This window comes from Dromiciops gliroides, chromosome 3, assembly GCF_019393635.1.
Source record: "Dromiciops gliroides isolate mDroGli1 chromosome 3, mDroGli1.pri, whole genome shotgun sequence".
NCBI lineage: Eukaryota > Metazoa > Chordata > Mammalia > Microbiotheria > Microbiotheriidae > Dromiciops > Dromiciops gliroides.
Window position 1 is genome coordinate 644,075,341 of NC_057863.1, and position 9,541 is coordinate 644,084,881.

Consider the following 9,541-nt stretch of genomic DNA (forward strand, 5'->3'; position numbering starts at 1 on the left):
CTATCCACTGCGCCACCTAGCTGTCCCAATCAATTGACTTTAGAGTCAATCAATTAATTAACAAGCATTTATTATACCCTCAAGGAACTTTCTGAGGAAACCTGTTTACATAAACTAATAAATATGATAGGGTTTGAATCTAGGACTCCTGATTCCTGATTGAGCTTTTTTTCTACCATTCCAAACACATTGTCATCTTTTGTCTTTGTTTATTCACCCAGTCACCAATGGAGCGATACAGGGCTGTGTGCTTGTTTCCAAGTTTTTTAGCATGATGTTTTCAGCAATGTTGTCAGACACCTTCCACAAGGATGTAACGATTGGAATGACGCCACCTGCTGGAGACTTAACTGTAGGAAAGCTCCACCATGAGGAGAAGGCCTCTGAGGGCAAAGCCATGCAGCTTTTCTTTGGTGTCAGGAAGTGATGTTTTGCTTGTGTAACGATTGGAATGACGCCACCTGCTGGATACTTACTGTAGAAGAGTTCTTGGCGGGAGGAAGTGACGCAGACTAGTGGGAGGAGGAAGGAAGAGACTGGCGCTGACTCTGGGGCTCTTCCCTGAGGACGCTGGCGGAGAAGGGAGCTAGAAATGTGCTCTCCCTTTAATAGATAGGAATCTGGGCCTTTCTCTCTCTCTTTACCAAATTCTTATTCTCCTTAATAAATGCTTAAAAGTCTAACTCTTGCTAAAGCTTATAATTTATTGGCGACCACTCATTAGATATTTTAGACAGTTTAGCTAGAATTTTACCCCTTAACAGATGGCTGACCACGAAGAGGAAAGCTGAACCTCACTTCTGATCTTCCGGTTGGGTAAGAAATTTTCCCTACCCTAACCCTTTAAATCTTAAGTACTGCTGAATTGCCTGGTGTTTTCCCTTTAAATTTTTTCAAATGGACCTTTTAAACTCCCTAATTATCCTATTTTTGATTTTAGTCTGTTTAACCAGACAAATGGGAGATAAGATCATGTTAATGCTTTGTTTTTGTGGATTTTCTATTTTTCTTTTTATTTTTGTTAGAAGAGCCAGCAATGTACTCCCACAAAGAAATATCTCCCCCTCTCCCAACCATGCTTTTTCAGAGAAACCTGAAGAGATTCCTGCAGCTTTTCCCAGTTCTAACACTAATTGTTGCTCTAATTTTGCATGCCTGGAGGCAATGACCCACCCTCTAGAAGCTTTTAATCCCCTAGCACCTGGAGGCAAAGTGGGGGAAGAGGAATCCAGGCCTGAGTTCAAAATCAAGTCGGATTCAAATTGTGCTGGTCCCTCCCCTCCTCCCCAGACCCCACCCTCTACTCCTCCCATGGCCAAGCCCATTGCTTCCCCGGCCTGGGAAGTCCAGAGAACTGATGCGCATGCTCAACTTTCTCTAACTACATTTGCAGCTTCAGGCTCAGCCCTTTCCCAGCCTGGCTGTGCTTCTGAGACAACCTTAGAAAGCCCTTTAAATTCCAGATATGCTTGTTTTGTTCATAATTTTGCTAACCTGCTTTTGTCTTTAATTAGTAATCTTATAAAGCATTTGTATGGTGAAAAGACTGACAGACAATATAGAGGGGTTAAAGAAGAAAAACTTAAGCTGAATAAGAATGACAATCATCACCATAGTTCAAGACTCTGCTTCTTTTGCCATGGAAGGGTACATATTTTACAGAAATGTAGAAGTAAGCAGCAAGGTATTGATATGAGTATTGGGGATTTTAGATATCGGAATCAAAAGTGTTCTGAATTCACTCAGAGTAATAATGTCAGTTCAGAGGTTACATAGGATTTCTATGCTATTATATATACATTTTGAAATTAATGGTATGGGTTTATTTTCATAGAGATTTTCATGCTTTTGAGATTGTGTCTTATACTTAGTTTTTAAAACAAGGAGAATATTTGTAAAAGCTTTTTAGTCATGTGATCAAGTTTATATTTTATAATACTCTTTAAGTTCATGTTCATTTAGATTTCCTTAGTTTGAATTTCACTGTCTTTTATTGTTCCATGTGTATTTTCTTCTATTCATTTATCTAATTTTGAAAAAATTGCAAGATGGTTTTGATTTCATAATACAGTGTTAATTCTAGGAGTATTGTGCTCCCATATTCTGAGTTGTTTGTTTTTGTTATTTTTTCTCAACTGATTATTTGATCAAACTCTTTAAAGCATTTCCCTGGCAAATTGTTTGCCATGGCAAGTGTAAATTGATTCTAGAAGTATTATTTTTGATAAGCATATTCCAAAAAAAAAAAAAAAGAGGGGAACATTTGTAAAAGTTTTCTTTTTTCAGAAAAAAGTTTTCTTTGATATTCTGTTGTGCTTTAACTTGTATTTAAATATGTTCTGATTTTTCACAAAAGTAATTGTATACTAAGTGCAAAAAAAGGGGTATTATTTGAAATTGTTGCATAATTATATATTGTGTTCTGAGTCAAGATGTATTCACATTTTTTGCAATCATTTATTATCCTCAATTTTTAAATCCATATGAGACTTGGATTATGGGAACTTATCATTTAAGACATTAATTGCCTTTATTCTGAGTTATCAGATGCCAGTTGGCCAAGATGCCATCCAATCACAAGAGGAATACATGCAAAGAGCAGGCATTGAACTGTTACATGAGGGGAGACATGCACGAAGTTAAGGTATGGCCGAGGGAACGGCTTTTGACAAATGTTGAGGTTGGATTCTCTTGGTTTAATATTTATTTTATTTTTCCCCACAATATTGTACAGATGGCTGGAAGTATTCATCCCACCCATCTCACTTCTACACCTGGCTTCTATGCTCCCTCCTATATGCCTGATGCCATGGACATCTTAATCCCATGGATCTGATTAAGTCTGACTCAGTTTCCTCCAATATGTTCAGTGGCATGGACGTATATTCCATCCACCTATTTTAAGCCTGGCATACTGTATGGGCAGTACATATTGCTCAAGTGTGGGAATGCTCATATCCCATCATTTCTCTGTTCTTTTATGGTAACCCCCATAATTATCTCAGGTGTCATGATAAATACAGTGTTGAATTTGGCCTTGACACCTGTTACCAATTATATTAGATTTTTTAATTTCTCATAATGGCATGAGGATAATTAGGCAGATGATGCAAAAAGTGATGAAACAAAGATAAAAAATTATTTTTAATAATTAATATCGCAGCAATTGTCTTCTCAATTACCCTCCATAAGGGGGGGACTATAGTAATATTATAATTTTAAAGAATGGTTCAATTTTTGTTTTATTATATGTTTCATGTGTAACAACTAAGATTCTGAATTCCCTTAGACATGTTTTTGAGAACTTTCATTGTTTGATTTGATTATTGACAAAGCTATTTTAAAGTTGTGTTAAGCTCAATTTTGTAGGAAATTTCCTGGCTGATTACCAGCATCCACACATCAACCCCTGAAAAGACTTCCATTCCACGACTACACCTAGAGGACATCTGAGAAAAGACTTTCAGAGACTTTAAATGAACAGTTTTGATTTGTTGTTTTTGTTGTTTTTTTCTCTTTCTGTTATAATATACACCATCTGTAACATGTATTCTCTGCAGAGGCCCTCCCTTTGCAAGACTAATGTCAAAGCGTCGGTTCATGAGGACAAAAAAAAAAATCGCCCCTCTGGACAAAACTTTCCTCTCTTCCTTTTCTATATTGTTGTTCACATATTATTAGTTAGCAATAGTTATTATATTGTTTTTACTGTTTCGTCAAGGAAACATTTTGTTTCTTGAGGAACAACAGGGGGGACTGTAACGATTGGAATGACGCCACCTGCTGGATACTTACTGTAGAAGAGTTCTTGGCGGGAGGAAGTGACGCAGACTAGTGGGAGGAGGAAGGAAGAGACTGGCGCTGACTCTGGGGCTCTTCCCTGAGGACGCTGGCGGAGAAGGGAGCTAGAAATGTGCTCTCCCTTTAATAGATAGGAATCTGGGCCTTTCTCTCTCTCTTTACCAAATTCTTATTCTCCTTAATAAATGCTTAAAAGTCTAACTCTTGCTAAAGCTTATAATTTATTGGCGACCACTCATTAGATATTTTAGACAGTTTAGCTAGAATTTTACCCCTTAACACTTGTGGGAGGAAGAGGGGGTGAGGCTGACTCTCTGGGTCTTTTTCGTCAGGTCTCTGGTGGAGAGTGGAATGAGAAATGAGTTCTCCCTTTAATAGATAGATGAATCTAGGCCTTTCCCTCTTTCTTCACCAAATTCTTATTCTCCTTAATAAATGCTTAAAAGACTAACTCTTGCTAAAGCTTATAATTTATTGGCGACCACTCATTAGATATTTTAGACAGACTAGCTAGAATTTTAGTCCCCTAACAAGGACAAATATAGCATCAAAGTCAGCTACCAAACTGATGGTAAATTATTTAAATTGAAAAAGGCTACAAGCCAAGACTAAAGTGGAGGGAGAGTTGGTGCATGATTTTTTTTGTTCACAGATGACTGTACACTCAATGCAGCCTCTGAGGCTGAGATGCAGCAAAGTATAGATTCTCTGCTACTTGTGTTAATTTGGCCTAACAAGTAACATCAAGAAAACACAGGTGCTCCACCAGCAAGCACCATATCATCCATACATGGAACCATCGGTTACAGCAAATAAAGAAATTTTGAATACTGTAGATAAGTTCACTTACCTTGAGGGTTTACTCTCCAGGGATGTACACAGTAATAATGAAGTTGATACATGCATTGCCAGAGCTAGCTCAGCATTTGGGAGGCTCCAAAGGAAAGTGTGGGAAAGAAGAGGTATTAGACTGCCTACCAAACTGAAGGTCTACAGAGTCATTGTGCTGACCTCATTGCTGTATGCCTGTGAAACCTGGACAGTCTATCAGCACTGTGTCAGGAAACTAAATCGCTTTCATTTGAATTGTCTTAAGAAGATTCTGAAGATCACCTGGCAGGATTAGGTACCAGACCCTGAAGTCCTTTCTCAAGATGAACTGCCAAGGGGTGGCTAGGTGGCACAGTGGATAAAGCACCGGCCCTGGATTCAGGAGTACCTGAGTTCAAATCCAGTCTCAGACACTTAACACTTACTAGCTGTGTGACCCTGGGCAAGTCACTTAACCCCCATTGCCCCGCAAAAAACAAAACAAAAACAAAATGAACTGCCAAGCATTCAAACTCTGTTGCAGAGAGCACAACTCCACATTCAAGTGCCAAATATATGTTTGCCTAAAAGACTATTTTATGGAGAACTCACACAAGGCAGATGCTCACATGGCAGTCAGAAGAAGTGATGGGGGGCGGGGCGGGGCAGCTAGGTGACACAGTAGATAAAGCACCAGCACTGGATTCAGGAGGACCTGAGTTCAAATTCGACCTCAGACACTTGACACTTACTAGCTGTGTGACCCTGGGCAAGTCACTTAACCCTCATTGCCCTGCAAAAACAAAACAAAACAACCAAACAAAAAAAAGAGGTGATACAAGGACCCTCTCAAGGTCTCTCTGAAGAACTCTGAAATTGGTTGTGTGACCAGGGAGATACTTGCACAGGACCTCCCAGCATGGTGAGCCCTCATCAAAGAAGGTGCTGTGCTCTATGAGCAAAGCAGAATTGAAATAGTTCAAAAGAAATGTGAGATGCACAAATCTTAGAGATGTCTCTACTCCGGATGTTCATGTGGACTATCTGTGCCCAACCTGCGGTAGAGCCTTCCAAACTCATATTGGTCTGATCAACTAGAAAGCAGACACACTGTGACTTGACTCCAACACAGGGCTATCGTTTTGGTCTTCTTTGAGAACACAGAACAACAACCAACCAGTTCACCCAGGATGTCTCTCCTTCCTCATACCTCTACCCTGCCCTACCAGATCCTTCTGGGCCCAGACCAGGTGCCTCTTCCTCCAATAAGTCATCATTCATCCCCGCTCTTCAAATTTTCATAGAGGGCTGCTAGGTGGTACAGTGGATTAAGCACTGGCCCTGGATTCAGGAGGACCTGAGTTCAAATCCGGCCTCAGACTCTTGACACTTACTAGTTGTGTGACCCTTGGCAAGTCACTTAACCCCAATTGCCTCAACAAAACAAAACAAAAATTTTCATAGAGTTCTCCTTTGCTTAATGCAATTGCACTTGTTATTGAGACAAAAATTGTCTGAGAAGCAATTGATTAGGTACCACTGCCAATTAATTATACAATCAATGATGCAGAGATAGGGAAAAACCAGGGTTTATCATGGGATTTATCAAGCTCGGAGCATAGTTATCATTGAACAAAAGACTCAGTGAACCCTGAATATCAGTTTCAGCAGCCTTTAACATTTCAAACCTTCCAAAAGGGAATTTCAAAGAGCAAGTAAAGAAAGAGAATGATTTGTAAACCAAAGAACAGCTCACAGAAGAGGAAGATCTATATAGCTTATAAAATAGGAAACTAGCCAGTTAACACTGGAGCTGCAGCTGATATCTCAAGTTCAGATTTGCAGACAGGTAAAGCAAAAACTAACCAGTTAACTCTGAGGCTATAGTTGATATCTCAGCTTCATTTTGCAAGCTCAAGATAATGATATGATCTCCTCATTTTAAGGAAATAGCAATAAGAAAGTTAGTCCAGAAATTCTCTGATAACAGAATCAAGCTTGTTTGAGTATATATATATATACATATATATATATATATATATTTACACACATATCATACTGTTCCCTCAAGTACAATGTATGTTTCTTTTTTCTTTTTTTGCGGGACAATGGGGGTTAAGTGACTTGCCCAGGGTCACATAGCTAGTACGTGTCAAGTGTCTGAGGCCAGATTTTAACTCAGGTCCTCCTGAATCCAGGGCCCATGCTTTATCCATTGTGCCACATAGCTGCCCTACAATGTAAGTTTCTTGAAGACAGGGACCATTGTTTTTCATCTTTGCATTCCTGGCACTGAGCATGTATTAAGTGTTTAATATATTAGATCTGAGGGTGGTGTGGGGTCAGGGCTCACCCTGGCTGGCATCCCCTATCCCTAAACAATTCTCCTGAGGAGGTTGCTATAGACAGACTCTATTCTTGGAAAAACTCCAGGGGGAAGAGAAAGATGGGTCTTTCTTTCTTTCTTGTTAAGGCAATTGGGGTTAAGTGACTTGCCCAGGGTCACACAGCTAGTAAGTGTGTAAAGTGTCTGAGGCCGGATTTGAACTCAGGTCCTCCTGACTCCAGGGCCGGAGCTCTATCCACTGCACCACCTAGCTGCCCCGATGGGTCTTTCTGTATCTTTCCCAGAACCCCATGCTGGATGGCCATGTGTTATCCTGGACAGTGCCTCTACCCTGTGCCCTCCCAACCCTGGAAGGTACCTTCTCTACTGTAGCTCTTAACTCTGATTGGTCAGTTCCTATTGTACATCTATTATCTAAGGAAGTGCTGGAACCAACCATATTTAATCCATTTCTCCTCTGGTTCTGAGTCTGCCCCAGACTCTCCATATTTCACCCCCTCTCAAAGTACCTTTTTCCTGCTCCCCTTTCAACTGTTCTTCCTCTATTAGGATATAAGCTCCTTAGAGTCGTGAATCCAACCATACTGGAGAGCAATTTGTAACTATGCCCAAAGGGCAACCAAATTGTGCATACCCCTTGATCCAGCAATATCACTAGTCTGCCTGTATCTCAAAGAGATCATAAAAAAGGGAAAAGGATCTACATGTAAAAAAATATTTATAGCAATTCTTTTTGTGGTAGCAAAAAATTGGAAATTATGGGAATGCCCATCAATTGGGGAATGGCTAAACAAGCTGATATATGAATGTAATGGAATGATATTGTTCAAAAGAAATGATGAAAAAACAACAACAACAACAAAGGGGGCAGCTAGGTGGCGCAGTGGATAAAGCAGCAGCCTTGGATTCAGGAGGACCTGAGTTCAAATGTGACCTCAGACACTTGACACTTACTAGTTGTGTGACCCTGGGCAAGTCACTTAACCCTCATTGCCCCACAAAAAACAACAACAACAACAACAAAAGAAATGATGAACAGGTGGATTTCAGAAAAACCTAGGAAGAATTATATGAACTGATGCAAAGTGAAATAAGCAGAACCAAGAAAACATTGTACACGGTAACAGCAACATTGTGTGATGATCAGCTATGAATTACTTAGTTCTTCTTAGCAACACAATAATCCAAGACAGTTACAAAGGACTCATGATGAAAAATGCTGTTCACATTCAGAGAAAGAACTGATGGACTCTGAATGCAGATGGAAGCATACTATTTTCACTTTCTTGATTTTTTTTTTGGTGTTTTTTTCCCTTTCATTGTTTCTTCTTTCACAACTGTGACCAACATGGAAATATGTTTTACATGATTGTACATATATACTCTATATCAAATTGCTTACCATTTTGGGAAGAGGGGAGATAGGGAAAGACATTTGGAACTCAAAATTTTGTAAAAATGAATGCTAAAAATTGTCTTTACATATTGTCAGTTTTTGTTTTTATGCCTGTCTCCTACAGAAAAAAAAACATCAGAGAAAATATTATTTTCATGATGTCTCCTACAGGAAAAATTAGATCAGAGACAGATAGGAAAAACATAGTACCAATTTATTTGTCCCAAGAACAAGTAAGCATGAATTATGTGGAGAGGCCTTCCAAAGAAGGAACTTGAAGACTCCCTCTTTCTGAGGGTATATAAAGTTTCTTTGCTCAATGGTTACAGAGGGTTATCAGTTTCATTAGCATGATACAAATCAACCTAAAAGCATATACAATAACAAGAATGGACCTAATGCAAATCCTTTTAAATACTGATTGATCAATTTGATATGATAAGATTATATGATTCCAAAAAAAAGGGTTTGGCAAGGATGAAGATACCCAGATATTTTTACAAGATAGGGACCTGGGAAAGAAGTCAGCAGATTGGGATTTATCTGCTAGCTACCTGGGTTCAGTTTGTAGTTCAAAGGTCATTTTGCTCCTATTAATCCAGGGTTTTCATAAAATCCTTTTGGATAATAAGGCAGCTCCATTAAATCCAGGTAGTCCATACATTCATTATAACAATATAATTGGAAAAAATAAAATACTATTAAAAATAATGTAAGCGGGGCAGTTAGGTGGCGCAGTGGATAGAGCACTGGCCCTGGAGTCATAAGGACCTGAATTCAAATCCGACCTCAGACACTTAACACACACTTATGTCATGGGGTGCAGAGTCCCTTAGAAGTTCTCTGGGGGCACATTGAGGAATCTTCTCCTTGAGAAACTAAACCAGAGGACAGATATGCCTAGAGAGATAAGTGGAACCAAATCGAATTGAGCTAATTTTGGGATCTCCACCCTTCATTCTGATCTCCCTTACCCCTAGGGAGATAAATTTGGGTGTAGCCACCCCACACCCAATTCCTCTAGTCACTAACAGTGGGGGATGGTCCTCCCTCACTAAAGGAACTTTCCACAGGCAGATGGTCCACCCCCATCAGCCCCCTATAAAAGTACCTGTCCGTCTCCTGCTCAAGGAGATTGGTACCTCAAAGCCACGTGCTTTGTTCCATACCTATCTCCCCATGAGAAG